Genomic DNA, 21,033 nt, shown 5'->3' with positions numbered 1-21,033 from the left:
AACGAAGTTTAAGTTTCCAGTGCCCTCTCCAAGCTGCACTCTTGTCTTTCCTGTCTTAATAAATATATCACCATCCAGTCTATATTTCTGCCCAACACTCTCTCACAACCTATACTATTAACTGTCTCCTTTTGTGAGGGGTAGTATTTACAGATCTACATCTGGGCACTAGATTGCTTATTACACTGAGGGGAAAGTTGAGGTTATTATATATTTTTAAACCTTTATATTATGAACATTTTCAAGTACATATAAAGTAGTGGTAATGGTATAATGAATTTCATGTACATCGATAAGTCTCAAAATCATGACTAATCTTATTTCATCTGAACCTCATTTGCTCCCACCCAACACTTCTCCTTATGTTTTTATTTTATTTTTTAAAGATTTTATTTATTTATTCATGAGAGACACAGAGAAAGAGGCAGAGACATAGGAAGAGGGAGGAGAAGCAGGCTTCATGCAGGAGCCCGATGTGGACCTCGATTCCAGGACTCCAGGATCAAGCCCTGAGCCAAAGGCAGACACTCAAATCTCTGAGCCACCCAGGCATCTCTACAAATGGTTTTAAAGCAAATTTCAGATATAGTATTTTATCATTGAGATTATAATACAGACAGTAGTATTTTTAAATTATCAAACAAATCACTTTATGCTCTTGTATTAAAACCTACCCTACGTTCTTATCACTGTGGGAATAAAATCCAATTTCCCTGATCCCTACAGCATCAGCCCACATGTACCCTTCTAAATTTATTTCCCCTCATGCTTCCATCACTCTCATCTAGCAGACTTTTGACACTCCAGAATTTCTATTCATATAATTGTCCTTTGCCTCCCAAACTGTCCCAATCTTCACAGTTATCTTCTTCTTATATTTAGGACTCAGCTTAAATACTAACTTCTCAGAAGAACATTCCCTGAAAATTATTGTAAAATAATCATCCAGGCACTCATTAGAAAACTCTGTTGTTTGTTGTTGCTATCATAGTACTAAACATAATTTGGCTATTTATTTTATTAGTGTATTACTTGTTGTCTACTCACTCTACTAGGATTTTGAGAGAAAAGAATTGGCATTTTAATGACTACATCCTTATGTTTAGAACAAGTGCCTTTTTCATTGTATGTGTTAAATAGATATTTGTTAAATGAATAGGCTGGTAAACTTTCTACTACTTGGACCAAAATCCTCAGTATTTTTATTGAAGAGTGAAATCAACGTTATGAAGTCATATACTTTCTAGGTCCTATAATATATTTCTCCCCAAGTTTCAGAATTATATAAAACAATCACCCCAGAAATAGGAGAATGCTATCTTGCCATTTTAAGATTAAATACATTGATACATTCATGTCTTATTTAAGTGAAGAATTAAGTCTGAAAGTTGGATTAGGGAATGTACAATACACTGAAGAGCAATGAAAGGTAGTTCTAGAATGCTCTCTATTACATAATTTAAGACACCTTAAAAATAAAAATTAAAGATCAAAGGTATCAGTTTTACGTTTATTTTTGAGGCTTCCAGACATAAACTCAGTTCTAACTTATCCAAGAACTTTCTATGGACATTTTTCCTTGGCTAGGCTAAAACCATTGAGAATCATCTTCTCTACCTAATCCTTGACCAAATTTGAGGCAGAATATATTAGCAATTAAATAAAAAATATACAAGCAATTGCAGACGGCAGCACACAGAACTAATAATGAAATGTTTTGTCATCTGCAGATTCCATTAGGTGAAGGATGATGAGTAAGCCTTGTTAATTTTTCCTTTACCTCTATCCAGATAATATATATATATATATATATATATATATATGTTTTTATAAATGCAGCCACTTCCCCATCTTCCAAGCAGATTGCCTCCCTAAGCTCGTTGAGGGAAATTTAGTAGCCACCATTGGCTAAAAATATTTTATAATAAAAAATCATTACTTAGAACTGAAACCATTACCTTGAAAGGATTTTAATAAAGAACAAAGTTTCTACCCATCTTAGACAAAGTGAGAACTTTCTTCAAATCATCTTCAAGTGGATAAAAAAGCAGAGAGGAAAATAAACTGTTATTTCTGGCATCCAAACATGACACTAGAAAGAACTGAGACCCCTCCCTTGTAGATAAATTTAGCATATGTCAAAGGAAAAGGAGAAAACTTGTTAAGGTGATGCCAGGGTCCTTATCTTTCTCTTTTGTGTTTTACATACATAGAAATAAGTTACTGTGGTGAATTCTATATCAGGAAGAGAGCTCAATCAATAGAATAGTAAGACAAGAGTAGTAAGTACAATATTGTCAAACTCAACTGTAACTGTAAAAAACAGCAATTTTCTTTATTTTCTAGAACTCAACCTAGTTTCAATCTTAATCCCATTCTGTCCCAGACCAAAAAGAGGTATCATTTTGTCAATTCAAGGTAGACTCAAGGATTCCTCCTACCTTTCCTTTTCTTCCTGGTATTGTATATAAATACTCAGGTCATTTTGGTGAGATGTGGAATGTGAGATAGTGGCATTTTGGTCCTCCATCACCATTGCTATAGTGATATCCACTGAAGTATATTCTACAATCTAGCTTCTGGCATTAAAATCCTCATAATGGTATCATCTGAGGTGTTCAATTCTCATGTGGTCTCATCATATGATTCATGCCACAAAAGATGCTGCTAGTATCCTCCAATATTTCTGACTCAAAAAAGCTATGCCAGTATTATTTAGAAAAGTCATTCGCCTATACTCTAAGTCTTGGTGCATGGAGGACCCAGTTAGCTATTTCGTTTTATTCTCTTCTGCCAAGAAGACGCATAGGACCATAGCAGCACAGATTTTTACCTAATTGCAAATCCCTAAAGTTATCAGGGGATTCTACTTTCTCTCCATCAGTTTAGAATCACCTCAAGTGGAACAAGAAGAGATGAGAAAGTTACATAGTATCTTTTTGCTAAACTTCTTTCAGCTCAAAGGATCTTTCTCTAGTCTGGTGAAGGTTCTGGTGGGGTGGGGGAGAGGTTGCAAGGAAACTTGCTTCTGAGTGGTATGTATCCTTTCCCTAATTTTGTAGTCTCATACCTGGATGGTATCTTTTAAAATATAAAAGGCAAGAACATTAGGGTTTGCCTTTGTTCTGCTATTCTCTTGAGAAACTCTTCCCCTAAACGAGGGGTGCATCTTGTGAGTGGCTATCTAGAAAAAGAAAAGTTCCTCAGTATACAAGAAGACTTAATATTAAATATCTTAATTTTTTCCATATTTAGTCTTCAATAATAAGTTATAATTTTCTGAACTTAATCACTTAATGACAGCTTAATAAGCAAGTATTAACCTTTATGTTATTTGTCTACAGAATTTCTTATAAGGAAATATTTTGAGTTTGCTTTACATTGAGTTTTCTTTTTGTTTTCATGGAAAAACAGCATTCACTAATTTATTTATTTATTTTATTTGAGAGAGACAGCATAAGCAGAAGTGGAAAAGGGAGAGGGAGAAAGAATCTCAAGCTGACTCCATGTCAAGCATGGAGTCCAACATGGGCTTGATATCACAACACTGAGATCATGACCTGAACAAAATCAAGAGTTGGACACTCAACCAACTGCACCACCCAGGTACCCAGCACCACTATTTAAAAACCTGTCACATGTAAAATCTGTGCTGTAATAGTTTTGGAGTAAATTTGGGCTTATAAGAATATACTTTTAAATACAAGTGATGAGTTTAATTTACAGAATGGAAAGGGTTTGAGAGCTTAAATGAGGAATCTTACTATTTTTCCAAGATATCAGTGGTATTTATTCACTTATTCAAATATTTTAAATGAAACTGAGAATTACTCAAGAATATTGTAGCCAAGGCAATTATCAAAGCTGTTTCATACAAATTACAATTTAGACAAGCTAGCACAAGCCATTGTGCTCCTTCCTATAAAGAATTCAAAAACTGAGGACAAAATCATCTTATGAATCTATAATAAAGTAATCTAATACATAATAATGAATAGTTAGGATTTTGTTGATTTATGATTTTTAAGATGGCTTTCAAACTCAAGCTCATTTAACTCTCAAAGTAACTCTGTGAGGTAGGCACAGTGGTGGTGTTTGTTTGTTTTCATTTAAGTGATAAGCAAGTAGACTCAGAAGAGATAAATTATTTACTTGAGGTCATAAGTCACAGATATTCAAAAGTAGAACTAGAACTATATGTTCTGAATGATAATACAATGGCTTTTCTATCTCAGAATTATAGTAGCAAAATCTGAATGAGAGTTTTACTGTACTCAGGGATGGATTACACATATTAGCAACACAACTTAATTAAACATGATTATAAAAGAGCTATGATGGGGCTCATAGATGTAATTTGCTCCCTAGCAAATTCAATAATTCAATAGATTACCTTATTTTCTGAGTAATGTGTTATGCTATAATATTTTAAAAGAAGTACAGTCTGTTCCAAATAATTCTACCACAGTCTTATTTATTACATCACTAAAATGCTTACTAATCTATTTCTCTGATATTTTGCAAAAAATAAACATATACCTAGTTCTTTTATGAAATACCATAAATCTCAAGTTGGTCAAATCATGATTAATGAGGTTTACTGGATATCAGCGTATGAGTCTTCAATAAATAATGCTTATTCTTTTCAACTGGACCGCATAATTCAGCAACGACGATTGGAAAGTATGATAAATAGCATGCTAACATGATAGAGATTTGAATAACTGTTTTGTCCTCGCAGATCTTCAAAGATTTGAACAAATACAGAATTCATTACAGCAGGTCTTCAAATAAAACTAAAAAGGAAAAAAAAAAAAAAGATCAGTTCAATTTCTATAAGTAAGAGATTGGAATTACTTGAAACAGGCTTGTGGTAGCTATTCTCTGGGGAGAATAGTTGTTAACTCAATAGAATCAAGTCCTGAGATGGAGGGGGAGAAAAACAAACCAATCAAGGCTAATGGTTCCTGATGAACCCAGATTAAACACAGAGATCGGTCTGGTTTAAATATACTCAAGGGAACAGTCCTTCAGACAAGAGTATCAATTTTCACTCTGGGTCAATAGGATGAAGAGTATGTGGTTAAAAATCAGATATTGCAAATGTATACAGCTTGAGTCAGGACGTGTGTTGAAAAAACAACTTGGCAATGAGAAGACACTCTGAGAGTACATGAAAAATTATAATTAATATAGTCAACTAAAAATTATTTAAATTAGGGAAACGAGGAAGATAGTTAAAAATTAATATGCAAAACTCAATATATATCTTATCAAATAAAAAAAATAATAACAATGAAAATACTTATAAAAACTTTGTCCAAAAAAATCTAGAATTAAAATGAAGAAAGCTGCAAAAGTACTGAAAAATATAAACACTTGGAAAAGGTAAGAGATATCACTGTACATAGATGATAAGTTTAAATATTGTAAATATGGTAAAGATTTAAATATACTCTGGTTTCTCTCAAATCATATAAATCATGGGGCACCTGATTGGGTCAGCTGGTTAAGTGTCCAACTTCTGATTTCAGCTCAGGGTGGTGAGATGGAGTCCCACCCTCAGGTTCCCCACTGGAGGTGGAGCCTGCTTACGATTCTCTCTCCCTGTCATCCCTCCAACACATAACACCAACCCTGCTGGTGCTCTCTCTCCTAAAAACTAAAATTTTAAGGATACCTGGGTGGCTCAGTGGTTGAGCCTTTGGCTTACAGGATCCAGAATCAAGTCCCGCATCGGGCTCCCTGTGGGAGGCCTGCTTCTCCCTCTACCTATGACTCTGCCTCTCTCTCTATCTGAGTCTCACATGAATAAATAAATAAATAAATCTTAAAAAAATAAATAAAAATTTAAAAATCATATAAACCTTTCACCTTTTAAATACTGTAGATTTAATATTTAACATTAAAATATTAAAATCTCAATATTATTTTTGTTTAATCTTTTTCTTTAAAGATTTTATTTATTTATTCATAGAGACAGAGAGAGAGAGGCAGAGACAGAGAGAGAGAGGCAGAGACACAGGCAGAGGGAGAAGCAGGCATCATACAGAGAGCTTGACGTGGGACTCAACCCAGGGTCTCCAGGATCATGCCCTGGGCTGAAGGCAGCACTAAACCGCTGCGCCACCGGGGTTGCCCTATTTTTGTTTAATCTTATAAAATGATGCTAAAATTTATTAAAGGCTATACTGATAAAAGACAAAATAAATTGAAAGTTTTCCTATAAAGATTGTCAATCCAGCCTTGTTTAAAAAAGTGAAAAAAAAATACAAGTATTTAAATATTTAAATTAATTACACTGCAACTGATGACTATGATCTATCAGGCAATATTTCTTTTTTACAATAAATACATTGCCAGATTAGTTACAAAATGGTATGTATATTATAATGATGATTTTTAATTTGAAAATATTTTAGATATCTATAATAGTTATGCATATTTTAATTAGGAAACACACTGGGTCAAATCCTCACTGCTTCCTGGTGCAGATTGATAAATCTCTTAGGGTGGGAGTGGAGAGGACAATTCACTATCTTGTCTGAGGAACAGTCTTTGAGTAATCCCAACCATTTTTTAAAATTTATTAATTTATGTGAGAGAGAGAGAGAGTGCAAGGGGAGAGGCAGAAGAAGAGAGAGAATCTCCAGCAGACTCCCTGCTGAGTGCGGAGCCCAACAGCAGGCTCGATCCCACTACCCTGAGATCATAACCTGAGCTGAAATCAAGAGTTGGGTGCTTAACTAACTGAGCCATCCAGGTCTCCAAACAATATCAACATTTTTAACTGGCCCCTCCCATGTCAGTTTATGTTTCCTTCTTTAATCTGATCCCATTTAATTTTTTCAAGGAAATAATCATAATTTTTGTCTACCACTTACCAATATGCTTATATATATACATATATGTATAATACATATACATATTTATATATTACATATACACGCATTTATTTACTTTTATACCTGTCATTGCTAACTAAGGCTTGAGCCAGAAAAGGATGGCTTATTACTCAGCCATTAGAAAGGATGAATACCCACCATTTGCTTCAATGTGGATGGATGGAATTGGAGGGTATTATGCTGAGCAGAGTAAGTCAATCAGAGAAGGACAATCATCATGGTTTCATTCATATGTGGAATATAAAAAATAGTGAAAGGGATTATAAGAAAGGAGGGAAACTGAGTAGGGAAAAATTAGAGAGGAAGACAAACCATGAGAGATTCCTAACTCTGGGAAATAAATAAAGGGTTGCTGAAGGGGAGGTGGTGGGGGGGATGGGGTAATTGGGTGACAGGCATTAAGGAGGGCACTTGATGGTTACATATCTATATATATCTATCTATATCTATATGAGCATATATATGAACATATACTATATGTTGGCAAACTGAATTTATAAAAAAATTTTTAAAAAGAAACTGGAGAAAATATTGGAAAAATTTGCAATAGCAGTCGACAGGGCTTACCTCTATGTTGCAGTGTTCATTATTAAGTAGGAGAATCATAAATCCTTTTTATTTTCTTTTTCAAGATAATTCATGCTATCTGAATTTTCTACTCTGGGCATGTATTACTTTTGTAATTATAAAATATACAACATGTTATTATTTTTAATATCCCTAGTCATATCTTCTAGTTTAAAGAAAAACTAAAAACATTTAAAAATATTTTTACTTTTATTGTTCTACATTAGCTATAGAAGGAAAATGGGCACTGTCTAGTAAGAAATTCACTCAGATCTGTGCCACTACTTATTTATGAGGCTATATTATGTTAATTAAATAAACACACTACTAGAGTATAATCTCTTTAGAAATAAAAACTGCATCAAAGGCATTTTGATACTCTGATGCAGCTAACATAGGACTTTGCACATAGTACTTAATGAAAGGTAAGTTGAATTTAACTTAGGTATTTTAAAACTGGCTTATTATTCACATGTCAGTCTCATTTTATTAACCACCTAATATATCCTAACTTGATATATTTGGGGGATATGTTTCAATTCCCTAAAAATACTTTTTAAAAAGGTTTCTGGAAAGAATGTATGTCATTCTGTTGAAGATAAGAAATTTGTGGCATATTGTGCACTTGTTAATTATAAACTGTTTTATTGGGGGATCCCTGGGTGGCTCAGCGGTTTAGCGCCTGCCTTTGGCCCAGGGCGTCATCCTGGAGTCCCAGGGTTGAGTCCTGCATCAGGCTCCCTGCATGGAGCCTGCTTCTCCCTCTGCCTGTGTCTCTGCCTCTCTTTCTCTCTCTCTATGTCTATCATGAATAAATAGATAAATCTTTAAAAAAATAAATAAACTGTTTTATTATCTTAAAAAAACAAAGAGTATTTAGTATCAAAATGAGCAAATGTATATGCTCAGATGAATCATTTGTACTTGAGATCTAACAGTATTTTTTGAATTTTATCTTTAAAAATATTTTCCTATCAGATTTAAGGAAAAAAAAAACTTTAAATCTTATAGCATAGAGTTCCATGTTGAATGGACTAGGATGTAATGCTACTGTATTGAAAAAATTACTGATTTTTTTCTCATTCCCCAAACTGTTCAAATAAATGTGGCAACTGGTTATTGGCCTCAGATTAGAGTCATATTTTCCCAAAGGGCACCCAAACTGCTAAGAAAAATGGGTCATTGGGACAAAATTTATTATAGAAGAATGCACATTTACATAGGATCTCAGGGAACTTCTATGTTTTTTTTTAGGGTTCTGAAAATATGCAATGTGAATGAGTTAGAACCTGTAACCTGTCCCTCCATTCATTTTATTAACCTGGGTTTACTATAAAAGCAAAAAGTTTATATCTGTTGAAAATATGTACATCCCACATAGGGTTCCAGCAACTACGTATGAGAAAAAAAAGTCTAATTTGACTGGACTGCTTGCTGATTGATTTCCTAAAGTCCCATTGCTTTCGATTTCTCAGTGATGACATACTTCCCTGCAGTCAATATGCATCTCTTAATTTGTTTGCCGGAAAATTGGCCTCTTTTGCCTTCTCAAATCACACTTTGTAATCAATGGCTATGTTCTAAATGCAACTCAGAAATGTCTTTAGAAATCGAGGGCAGTTTCAATAAATTATTTTTAGCCTGATGTTCCTCTAGGAACTTATTATTACCACAGCATAGCAGCAAATTATATTTTTCCTCTCCCTTGCATCTACAAATGAACACATATTCTACTACTGTAGGCCAAAATTTACAGAGCACTCACATACTATGAATATATTTTGTCCAATAAAATCTATTCCCAAATCATGTCTTGGAAACATGCCATAGTTACGTTATTCTTGTGATACTTCCTATATTTTAAAATATACAAATTGATTCTTCAGTCATTTGGCCTACCAAGTAAAGTAAGTCTTCAACACCTGGACGTGGAAAGAGTCTGGACTTTAAGGAAAGCCAAGGGCCATCTAATACTATCAAAAGATCCAGGGTAAGACACTTAGGCTTGGAATTTAAAGTCAAAATTAGATTACAGTAATGAGTAACAATTACTGTTTAGAATAAGCTATTGCATTTATATTGGTTCCTTCTGTTCCACAAAACAGTTCTCTTTCTCTGAGACTAGCTAGGCATTATACCATTATTTTATTTGATGTATGGTATATAGGTATCATTTCAGTTACCAGTTGCTGAGGTAAACCTCACCAGTAGATGGCCTACGCAAGTGAGCCACCTGAGCATAGATCTTTGAATGTGATCACAGCACCTTAGCAAGTTAACATCCTTGACTGGTCTGCCCTACAAAAACCATTCCTTATAAGCAACAACAATTGCCACAATCTTAAAATCTTACAGTAACAGTGGAAGGAGCCCCTACATTTATGTCTAGCCACAATAAAATATCAGTTAATTCAGCTGGACAAAAGACAAAAATGAAGAAACAACCTAAGCCAAAGCCAAGATCAAAACAAAGATACTGCCAGAAAGTATAGCCATCACTTCAGGTAGTTCAGAGCTCACCAAGATTGAGGATCAGCTGTAGAGCCACTGCTGATCACCCACAAGTATGATTCATTCATTCAGTGATTTACCCAATGTTAACTGGGCACCAGTACTGCTCCAGGCATGGTTCTAAGAGCAGGGGGGTAGGGAGGTGGTTGTGTTTCAGAAGTGAATAACCTAAACAAAGTTCCACAGAGCTTCCACTTGGAATGAAAAAACTTACATAAAATATATAAATGTAAAATAATGCTAAGTGCTCTGGAGAAAAAGCAAAGTATGGAATTCTCAAATGACCATGTTGTACCAAATATCTTCAAAATATAATTTAAAATAACCTCACTATAATGTTTTTAGAGTTATTAAACAAGAAAACAATTTCTGCAAAGATCATTTATATTCATACTTATATAAGAAACTTTCCCAAACTTATTAGTAGCAGGATTAGTGCAGGATCCAACATTTTTGAATTCTAGGCTATGCTCAGATATATGTCTTAGCATTCAGCTTTCATTAGCCATAGGCTACATTTAGGTTTAAGGATTATGGTATTACCTTAAGAAGAGCATTAGAATAAAACTCAGTAAATGAGGATTCTAGTGATTCAAGAGATCATGAGATCATGAGAAAATCTTAATCTCTTTTTGTTGGTTTCCTCCAACTAGCAAATGCGGATAAGCTCTTTCAAATAAATATAAAGGAGTATCTGAGAAATTCTGTTCAATTTAATTCAACACATCTTGTACCAGGTATTATGATAAGCATAGAGGTACATTGAGGAAGACAACAAACACTAAATAATTCATCTTTCTAGAAGAAAGATATGCCACTCTAAAACTTAAGTATAGACTTAAAGAATGAGTATATGACAGTGCATTTACTAAGTGAAGTATCTAAACTCTTCAAGGTTCCATAGAAAAAAGGCAATGAGTATTTATTTGTATGATAACAGTAGTAGGATGTCATATTATTATAACTTTATATCAAAGAAATTACAATAAGCCTACAGCCCTATATAAATTATATAGGAAAATAAATAGTTATATATGTCAATATCTTCCCCCACTATATTCTTGAGTGAAATGTGAACTAACCAAGTAAGATTAAATCATGTCTAAATCTTTCAGGGGTTATCACAGAATCAGTTGCTAGCATTCTGTCTCCTCCTTTGTCTTTCATTTTTTACTTTGCTCTATCAAACAATCACACTAGTTACTAGACAGCATAGTCAAAATAAAGTGGCACCCGAAATTGTTCATTTTGTACTGAAATCATCAAAAATAGAGTGAACGGCTGTAAGCAGTTTTCTTTTAGAAAGCCTGCTAGTTGTAAGTGAAAAGATAAAACATTAATTTCTCTATGAACTTTAATTTTTAAAATAAATTTTATAAGGCTGATCATACCCTTTAATTTGATTTAAATATCAAATTTTGATGATGAATCTCTCCATATATTACAGTGATAGAACAAAGAAATAAGATTTCTAGGGCTCACAAAAGCTACATCAATTTTCCATTAAAAGCTTCAGAATTTAGCTGATCTCATTTAATAATAACCTAATTAGTGAAAGTAAGGAAATAATAACATTCATTAATCTATTATCTATTTTATATAAATTGTATAATGAAATTCATCCACAGCCATAAGAATACAGGTTATATAATAAATAACTCTGATAATGTGTGAACACATTTAAAAGCCCAATTTAACCTTTAAGTATACATTTCTTCACTGAAATTGTACAAAATCCAGTCACCAAAGTGTTCCATCTACATTCATTTCTTACCACTAGGAAAAAGGGTGAGGAGCAGGGAGGAAGGAAAATGAGAGGAGGAGAGGAGAGAGGAAGGAAAGAATGCTTATCTGACATCATACTCCTGCACCAAATTTTTGGCTTTTCAAATACCTAACACAAAATGGAAACCATGTAGTATGTTATCATACTAAACATAGCCAACACTGGCTCTTATCCCCAGTTTTGGTTAAATGCTAAGAAATATAATTCTTGCTTTTACCTTTTGTTTTTCTACCAAGATCTCCAAAGAGCCATTTCAAAATTATTGTTCTATGAAAAAGCAGGCTTAGTTCCCTTTATCTGCCTTATTTGCATTTACGTTTGGGCTAAGAATTTCATAATACAAAATTCTCAATATGCCTCTGACGGTCTTTTGAATTTTCCCCAATAATAACTCACCTTATCGGGATCCCTGGGTGGCGCAGCGGTTTGGCGCCTGCCTTTGGCCCAGGGCGCGATCCTGCAGACCCGGGATCGAATCCCACGTCGGGCTCCCGGTGCATGGAGCCTGCTTCTCCCTCTGCCTGTGTCTCTGCACCTCTCTCTCTCTCTCTGTGGCTATCATAAATAAATAAAAAAAATTTAAAAAAAAAAAAATAACTCACCTTATCTTCAAAATATTTTTTTTAAAAAAAAGGCTGGTTCATCAGCCTAAATGCCACAATTATTCTATCTCCTCAAAACTAATCCTTTTTTGCAGTAAGGACACAGTACTACTATTCCAATATAGGATAAAATAGCCCACACTGCATACTTCCTTAAAGCTTTTACTTACTACAGAAATACAAACAGAAGAAGGGGAATAATATAAGCACTGTGAAATTCTAAGTAGAATACAGGTGTTTCTTTGTTTTGCGATGTTTTGCTATTTTGACATTTAACAAGCTCAGGAAAATGAAAGATTTCTCCTGCAGCAGAACATATTAGATGAGTAGCCATAGTGAATCTTTTCCCTGCTGATCCCAAGAAGGAGAACAATCACCAAGTGTTTGCATATAGGCCAAAAAAGTGTATCTCAACATTCAAATTGTTTGAAAGATGAATCATCTTAAAAATTATGCAAAATTTGCATTCTATTCCTTTAAATCCAGTTGCTTTCCCTTATTAAAACAAAAACAAAAACAAAAAAACCCTCCCAAACCTTCTAATAATATTGAAGCTCCAGGATGCCACAACTCTCCAGTGGAGGAGAGTTTAGAGAATTGCTGGCACACAATCATATAATCCGAGAAGGATTTATAGTCAAGTCTGAGATGCATTAAATGAAGGTGATATTTTTGAAGAGCTGTACTAACTTACAAAAAATTATTAAATGCATGGCAAATTAATTCACTTAAAGAGGTTTATATAGTCAATCCACAATTTCTAGGTAAGATTTCACTTGGCATAAACACAGTAATCTACCATTCTATTTGAAAATCTCCAATAGGGGAAATTACATATCCTATCATGTTAGCAAGTATAGTAGTCAAAAAATTATTCAAATTCAAAATGCCTTTCTCAGTCACAAGTCATCTATTCCTATCCGCCTAAGATGGAATGAAGAACAGCTATTAAATACTATTACATCATCATTGGTATATCTTTTATGTTACAACTTTTGTAAAGAAGCAGTTTTTACTCTGGACTGCAAGGACTGTGTGATGATAACAGCAGTAAAGATAGCAACAGATCTGAAACAACAGTCTCAATACCTCTGAAACCTCAGAGGAACTGAGAAACCAAGGAATTGTAAATCCAAGGTCATGTAGAATTTAAAAAAAAAAAAAGGAAAAAAGAAAGAAAGAGTCAATACAATAGGAAGCCAACCTAGGACTTTCAGTCTTCTGTTCTTACTGCTTAAATCGTCTCACTATCTTTAAAGTTCTTTTCCATTCAGGTAAGACGAAGCCCTATGGGATTCATTCCCCCTTGTGCAGGTTGCTTAGCTGAGCCATACATTTCTATTGGCCCTATTGATTAGGCATCTGCTTCCTTTCTGTGGATGGTTTGCTCTTGTGGAACCGTGTTTAGCAGCTGTTACAGTTCAGATGAGTGTTGACAGGATGAAAATTAAATTAACACCCAATAACATTTTAACACCTGGTCCAACAACTGCAATATCATTGAATTTCACCTTTTCGAAATTGCTTCGGGAGTTAATTCATCCTTACTTTGACTTTGACCTAAGGAGACACTCCTATAATTTTGCTACAAAAGACTCTCCCTTGACTGTTCATTTATAATTTCCATAAACCTTCCCTCTGATTCATGTTCAATGACCGCATGGGCAGTCTCTGGAAAATACTCTGTAGAAATATTCCATTGAAAGAAGTGCTACTCTCTAGATTATAGTTAAAGAATGAGCATGAACAGAAAATGTTAACCAAAGGGGAACCATGTTTTACTGTAGCACAAGCCAGGCTGATAGGCAAATAACTAATGACTCCAGAAAAATAAAGTTGGAAAGAATGCAGGTTTCACACACATGTGACTTCCTGTCTTGACTGGCTTGTGGATAATGTTAGGGATGTACAACATGGCCCTAAAGCTGATGGACTCTGGAGTCAGATGGCCTCATTTAAACATTCAACACTGCTGTTCCTAAACATGTGCATTGCTCAAGATACTTGAATCCCTAAGCTTTAGTATCATCATAAAAGCCAACTAATAGGGGCATCTTGATGGCTCAGTGGTTGAACATCTGCCTTTGGCTCAGGGTGTGATCCTGCAGTCCCCGGATCCAGTCCCACATCTGGCTCCCTGCGAGCCTGCTTCTTCCTCTGCCTGTGTCTCTGCCTCTCTCTCTCTGTCTCTCATGAATAAATAAAATCTTTAAAAAAAATAAAAAAAGTTTTTAAAAAACGCCAACTAATAATAGTATCTACTTCACTGGGTTGTTTGACAATTATTCAATCCATGTAAAACTCTAAGTGTGATAGCATCCCATGGGTCTGACACATACTAAGTCCTAAGTAAATCTTATATACCATTATTCTGTCATAAACTATCTGAACTAAAAAGGAGTTTTGAGATTATTTAATCGTATCATCTCATTTTACTGTTAAGTAAACACGAAGAAGTTTGGTAACTTCCTCAAGAGTGTATCAGTGCTGAGAAACAAATCCCGGTTTCCTCATCATAATTCATTTTCTTTTTTAGAAGACTGCCAACTCCCTAATAGGCTACTACTTAGAAAAGATTATGTGACCATATTACATAACTCATTCACTTAACCTTCTTCTAGCTGTTTTTTTCTTCTCTTTGAAAGAAAGAAATACTGTTATCTGCGATTTCCAGGGCTATTAAGACCCAGAGATAAAAAACTATCATCTTATCATTTGATGTTTAGAATTCTTATCAGATGTTAGATGTTCTGCCTAAGATAAGTATAACACAGTACCTAACATATAGGAAGGCAAGGAAAAACTGTTCCTGCATAACCACATAAGAAATACAGCCTAATAAACAATTGTTAGAAAATGATAATCCATTTATTGGATTTTCCAAGATCTTCATCACTCCTTGTTTCCTTGCCTTCAATTTTATTGCTAATTATTTTTGTAAGGAAGAGGAACCAGCAGAAGGGAGAACTGCATATTTTAATATGGTTAGTGTTAGCACTTGTTAACAATTTTTGGCAACTATTTTGTATTCCTACATAATGATATGTTAAACTATACTGAGATTTTTGGGTCAACCACAGATTGTATTTACTTATCTACTTTTTCCACTTGCTTTTTCTCTGCTCTCTTTGAGAGCTTTTGTTCTTGTTTTATTTTTTTATTTTAATTTTTTAAAAAATATTTTATTTATTTATTCATGAGAGACACAGAGAGAGAGAGAGAGAGAGGCAGAGACACAGGCAGAGGGAGAAACAGGCTCCATGCATGGAGCCCGATGTGGGACTCGATCCCGGGACTCTGGGATCTCGCCCTGGGCTGAGGGCAGATGCTCAACCATTGAGTCACCCGGGCTGCCCTTGTTCTTCTTTTATGATAAGAGTATTCTCCCCTATTATTTTCTTCCTTTTGTTTTGTTTTGTTTCATCCACTTTTTAAAAAAGATTTTATTTATTTATTCACGAGTGACAGAGAGAGAGGCAGAGACACAGGCAGAGGGAGAAGCAGGCTCCATGCAGGGAGCCAGATGTGGGACTGGATCTGGGGACTTCAGGATCATGCCCTGGTGGAAGGTAGGCACTCAACCGCTGAGCCACCCAGGCATCCCTCATTCATTTGCTTTACATCTTATCCTGAATATATGGGAGTGATAATACAGACATGATTTGCAAGACACAATTTGGAGGTGATAATACTTTCAAAAAATTGTATCTTAAAAAAATTATTTTATGTTAATTCTTTGTAGTAAAACATCTTAAATCATTTTTGCTAAGTTTGAAAAATTCAATGTAAGCATTAATTTTTCAGAAAATGTTTTTATGAAAGAACATATAATTTCATGGTGAAAAAAAGAATGAAAAAAATGACAGGGGTGGGGGCATGGGGATCTAACTACTCTAATCTGCTAGTGTAAGAAAAGCAGCTTCCAGAAGTAAAAATCAAATGGTAGGAAATACTAAATGTTTTCAAAATGTTATATAATTGATTAATTGCCTCATTCTCCTAAATGGTTCCCTTTGTCCCTTTAGGCAAGTAAAGCCTTTGTTACTGTAACTCCAGAAAGGATCTAATCACTCTGGGGAGGATATACATTAATTTGAAATATTTAAGCATTAAAGATATACAATGTGCTTGGTACCACATGTATCACTGATTCCTTCTATTATGTCCCAGGTAAATGTATAAATATCCTGAGATCGGTGTCTTTTCACTAAAAATAATAAGACTGATAAAAGTTAAAAAAAAATATTTCCAGCTATCTGAATATGTAATTACAACAAAAGGAAAGGTCACAAGATGCTTAAATTCTTACAGATATGACAGTGGTTTTTATCAGTTATTTATAAGACTAATTACTTAGCAACTGAAAGTACTCCTACTAAAACTAACAAATTCACACCATGGTCAATATTAATATTTTAGTATTGTATGAGGAGTGATTTGAAAAGGAAATTTTCATAAACCCATAAGTTCAACTAAAATATGATTGAACATTCTTAAAAGGTGATGGTGGAAAGTGACACTTTGCTTTTGAATATTTTAATTATTCTGTACTACAAAGAGATGTGGTCATCTAGAAAAGATATGTTGTTTTCCTAGGAGGAAAATAAAAGAAGAGAAAAGAGGAACAGAAATCAGGAAAAGTTCTCATCTCTTTCAATAACAATATATGGTGTTCTCAAATAATATTTCATAAAATCATAAAATTGGAAGGGTTCTTAATATTTCATTCACTCAACACCCATGCCATCTGGAAAGAGAATTAGAAAAAGGAGAAAAACAACTATAGCATCTTGAATCAAACAAAGCAATTCACTAGCTTCTGGCTTTATTTAGAAATACTCCAGACATGAGAAAATCACATTACTTTAAATACTTATCATGTTAATAATCGATCTGTCCAATTGCATACAGGGTGATCATTCTGGCAACCAGAGCACTACTATCATTCATCAGACATAAAAAGTTCATTCATTAAAAATCTATAGAATCACTAACCTAGAATTAAACGTAGAATCACCTTATAGGAGTATTTCATTTTACAGATAAAGAGACTATGACTGTAAAAAGTGACATGTTTCGCACACAGTCAGAAAAAATAACAAGATTCATATGAAGAGATGTTACCTGATTACCTGACTGGCGAACATTCACTTTACTACACCAGACTAACTGTATGACTCCCTTTATTACTTATTATCAACACCTAAATGGCAGCAGAAACTAACAGGAATATGAAAAGTCTGGGACATTTTCCTCTATTGGCCAAAGAGAATCAAGATCTTACCCACTGGGTCATGAAGGAGACAGGAGAAGCCATTTGTTCAGATGTTCACCTGCCTGTTCTTCTAGCACCTTAACCAGCCATAGTATAAGATTGCTCACCTATTTACATTTGGTGTCAATACAATAAGAAAAACATCAATCAGCAAGAGTGACTACATTCAAATCAAGAAAATTTTGGAAAAAAAAAAAAAGGAAAAGAAAATTTTGGAAGTGAACATTCACAATTATGTATTTGGTGCCAATATATGTTAGCAGAAAAATTACATATGTACAATTGGGTAAAGATATTAATTAAGATATTATTTCTTGCATATATAAATAATGAACTGTTTCAACATAAGACATGTCCACTATTAGAGCTCTCTAAATCTCTACTATGGCTGTTCTATAAAAAGGATGATATATATAACTTCTGTTTTGATATTTCTTTTCCCTTACCTCAATAGGCTTCTTAGATATTTCCCTGATTGCACTTTTAATGTAAGTCCCATAAAAATAAATAAATAAACCAACCAACAAATAGTGTCTCCATGGAAACTGGAACTCAATTTTCTCTACCAAAGATCACCAGAAAAGAAAAAAGATCCCATTTTTGTCACCATTTAGGCTAGGAATACCAACAATACAATGTCATGACCTGGGAACTCTGCAGTGAGGATGTTCTTTTTTTTTTTTTTTTTTTTTTTTTTGTGAGGATGTTCTTTAAAGCAGACTTACCTAATCAAGACATCATGTTGCTGTGGCACATCATACCCACATCCACATGAAATACAACCTGTAGAAAGAAAAAGCAGAGAAAGACACAGTCACTCTTTGGCTAATGTTTTATTTATTGCATCACCATCAAATGTTAAGTAAACAGTGAAACAGATTTTCTTTTTACTTAGAACCATGAAAGGAAAGTCCTTTATCTGGAGATTATGATTTACAGTTTTATTTTCAAACTGGGAATAATAAATGTAGTCATATTTGCTTTCAGTGAAAAATCAAGCTTAATATATTTATACAAATACAGCCTTCCAAAGAAAATAGTTATGAAGCTGAGGCTCCTAGAAGTCATAAAACTCAGACTGAAGGAAAACTGCCTCAATTATACACCTAGGATAAGATAAACTAAGAGAGTACAGAAATATATATATATAATCTTATATTTGTATTTTATGTATATAAAATAGGTACATAAAAATGTATCTCTGAAATCATACTAAGTATAAAAACATATAGTCATCTAATAGAAAACTTTATACATTAAAATCTGTTTGAGTTATTTTAGTGATTGGCATTCAAAATATGTAATTACTTAAAATATTTCCCATCTAAGTTTTGATATTTTTGTGCAAAGAATGAGTTACCAAAGATTTTGAAAAATAATCACACATTCTGAACAGGCTCGCAAATTATGATTATTGCAAAAAGATAACAGTTTAATATGAAATATCAAATGTGAATAGTTAAAATTTTTTCTTTGCTCTTGTTACATGTTACAGACATCATGTTCATCTTTTTACAGAACTCTGCCCACATCCTAAAATGGAGATCTTTGGGAAAAAGGGAAATGTTTTTTTTAAGCAAGCTACAATACAGGAGCAGATCCTAAGGAGGGGGCAAAACTGCCAGGGTTCTATACTAAAGAAACATGTTGATTAATGATGGGCAATACTGGGGAGTGACTAGGGAAAACAAGAAAGTTTTCTAAACTAGAGCTACCACAACCCTGATAGGAGCACTTGCTATAATAAAGGTGACTTTTTCTTATTTAAATCACTAACAACAGAAAACTCAAATAGTTTCTATATTGCAACCAGCTTCTGTTCCATATTCGAAACCCAAAATTCATTCACTCTAGTATGCAGACACATTTATGGTATGCAGACAATTATGGTATGCAGACACATACCATAAATGATAATTGGCAACCTTGAGTGTACTGAACCTACAGTGTGGCTCAACTTGTCCAAAACTAGTATTAGGAATAGTATCAACAGTTCAACAGCACGATTTCATGGCTGAAAACAAATGGGTCTACTACTCTGGGAGAATGTTCATAGATTTCGGCAATATTTATATGTTATGAATATAATAAGTCAATCTCTCCTCCCAAAGCTCTATAAAAAGTGTATTTCTAAAAAAAAAATAAAAATAAAAAAATAAAAATAAAAAGTGTATTTCTAACTTGTCTTCCAATATTATCCCATCTCAGAACCTATAAGATTTTGTATCTGACAATGCTACTTGAAGTAACTTCATTTGTTAAAATTTAATCAATTTTCCCACTCCTATTCTCCATGACTATGGAAATTCTATGTCTACCATCTTCAAAACTAAAATTCTAATTTGTAATCTTCAAAGTCACTGTATTGTTCAGGTCATCTGAGAAGTAGATACTGAGATGACATCAGTCTTTTAAGAAACTTAGAGTAACACCTTAAAAGAATAAAGATGAGGAAGCAGGAATATGCAAAGAAAACCTTCAGATTGCGACTCAGTTCTGTCATCTATGAAAGAAGAAGAGCAAGAAGGAAGATTTGGTTGCAGAGCAACTCTAAGAAAATCTCAGCCAAAAAGTTGGAGGATTCCCAACCCAGACTTGCCCACTAGAAGAATCCAATCTGCTATCAGAATAGGCCAACATTAGTATTCCTGCTGTGCTTAATCAGTGACTCAGTATATTTTAGGGAAGTACAACCATATTGTAGACATGCTGGTGGATCCAGAGAGGTGACAGCTGGATATGTCTTCAACTATGCTCCCCACAACAGGAGATATGAGGTCCCTTTCCATGAGCGTCACAGTAGCTTTTGGACTCCTCCTACATCTTTGAAAGAAGGTCTGAATTTTGTCCTAGAATGTTAAGACACTTTTTTTTTAAATTTTTAAGACACTTTTAAATGTCCAAAAGTGTGTAAGAATATGTATATCAATTACCCTCCAATTGGAGATAAGAATTCTATCATTCTCACAGTGATAAGGGAATGAAATCGATACCATGCATACTGCCTGATGACAAACACTGTATTTGAATAAATATATCTCTTCACTCACATGGGAAATTAAAAGAGAACCCAATGACCCTACTTACCCATTTATAAGTGTATACTCATTTTCTCTTGATTGATGAAACAAATCTTTGAATGAGTTTTTCAGTTTCTCAGTAAGAGTTACATGCTTCTTCAGAATATGTATATCTAAGAATTCCTTTCTGTTACTTTTGCAAATACATACCAACTTAACTGAGAGGAGTTAAAGGAATGATATCTTAATTAATGATCGTGCTCCATAGGTGAGGCCCCTTTGTCTTCCCTCACATAATTTCTAAAGGACCAAGGTGGAGCTGCAGTATCTCATGAGTATATTGGGACACAGGGTTTGAGGGTGAAAA

At 34.0% G+C, this 21,033-nt stretch overlaps 1 long non-coding RNA gene across 1 annotated transcript in view; it reads right to left on the bottom strand.

Annotated features, from left to right (window-relative positions):
* LOC140639746 (uncharacterized) overlaps positions 1-21,033 on the bottom strand; it is a 107,499-nt gene that overhangs the window by 37,555 nt on the left and 48,911 nt on the right. The window contains exon 2 of the long non-coding RNA XR_012036358.1: positions 18,372-18,429. This is a non-coding gene — a long non-coding RNA (uncharacterized lncRNA). The remainder of the gene's footprint in view (positions 1-18,371; positions 18,430-21,033) is intronic.

This window comes from Canis lupus, chromosome 9 (assembly GCF_048164855.1).
Source record: "Canis lupus baileyi chromosome 9, mCanLup2.hap1, whole genome shotgun sequence".
Lineage (NCBI taxonomy): Eukaryota > Metazoa > Chordata > Mammalia > Carnivora > Canidae > Canis > Canis lupus.
This window is presented reverse-complemented; position numbering and strand designations above follow the sequence as displayed.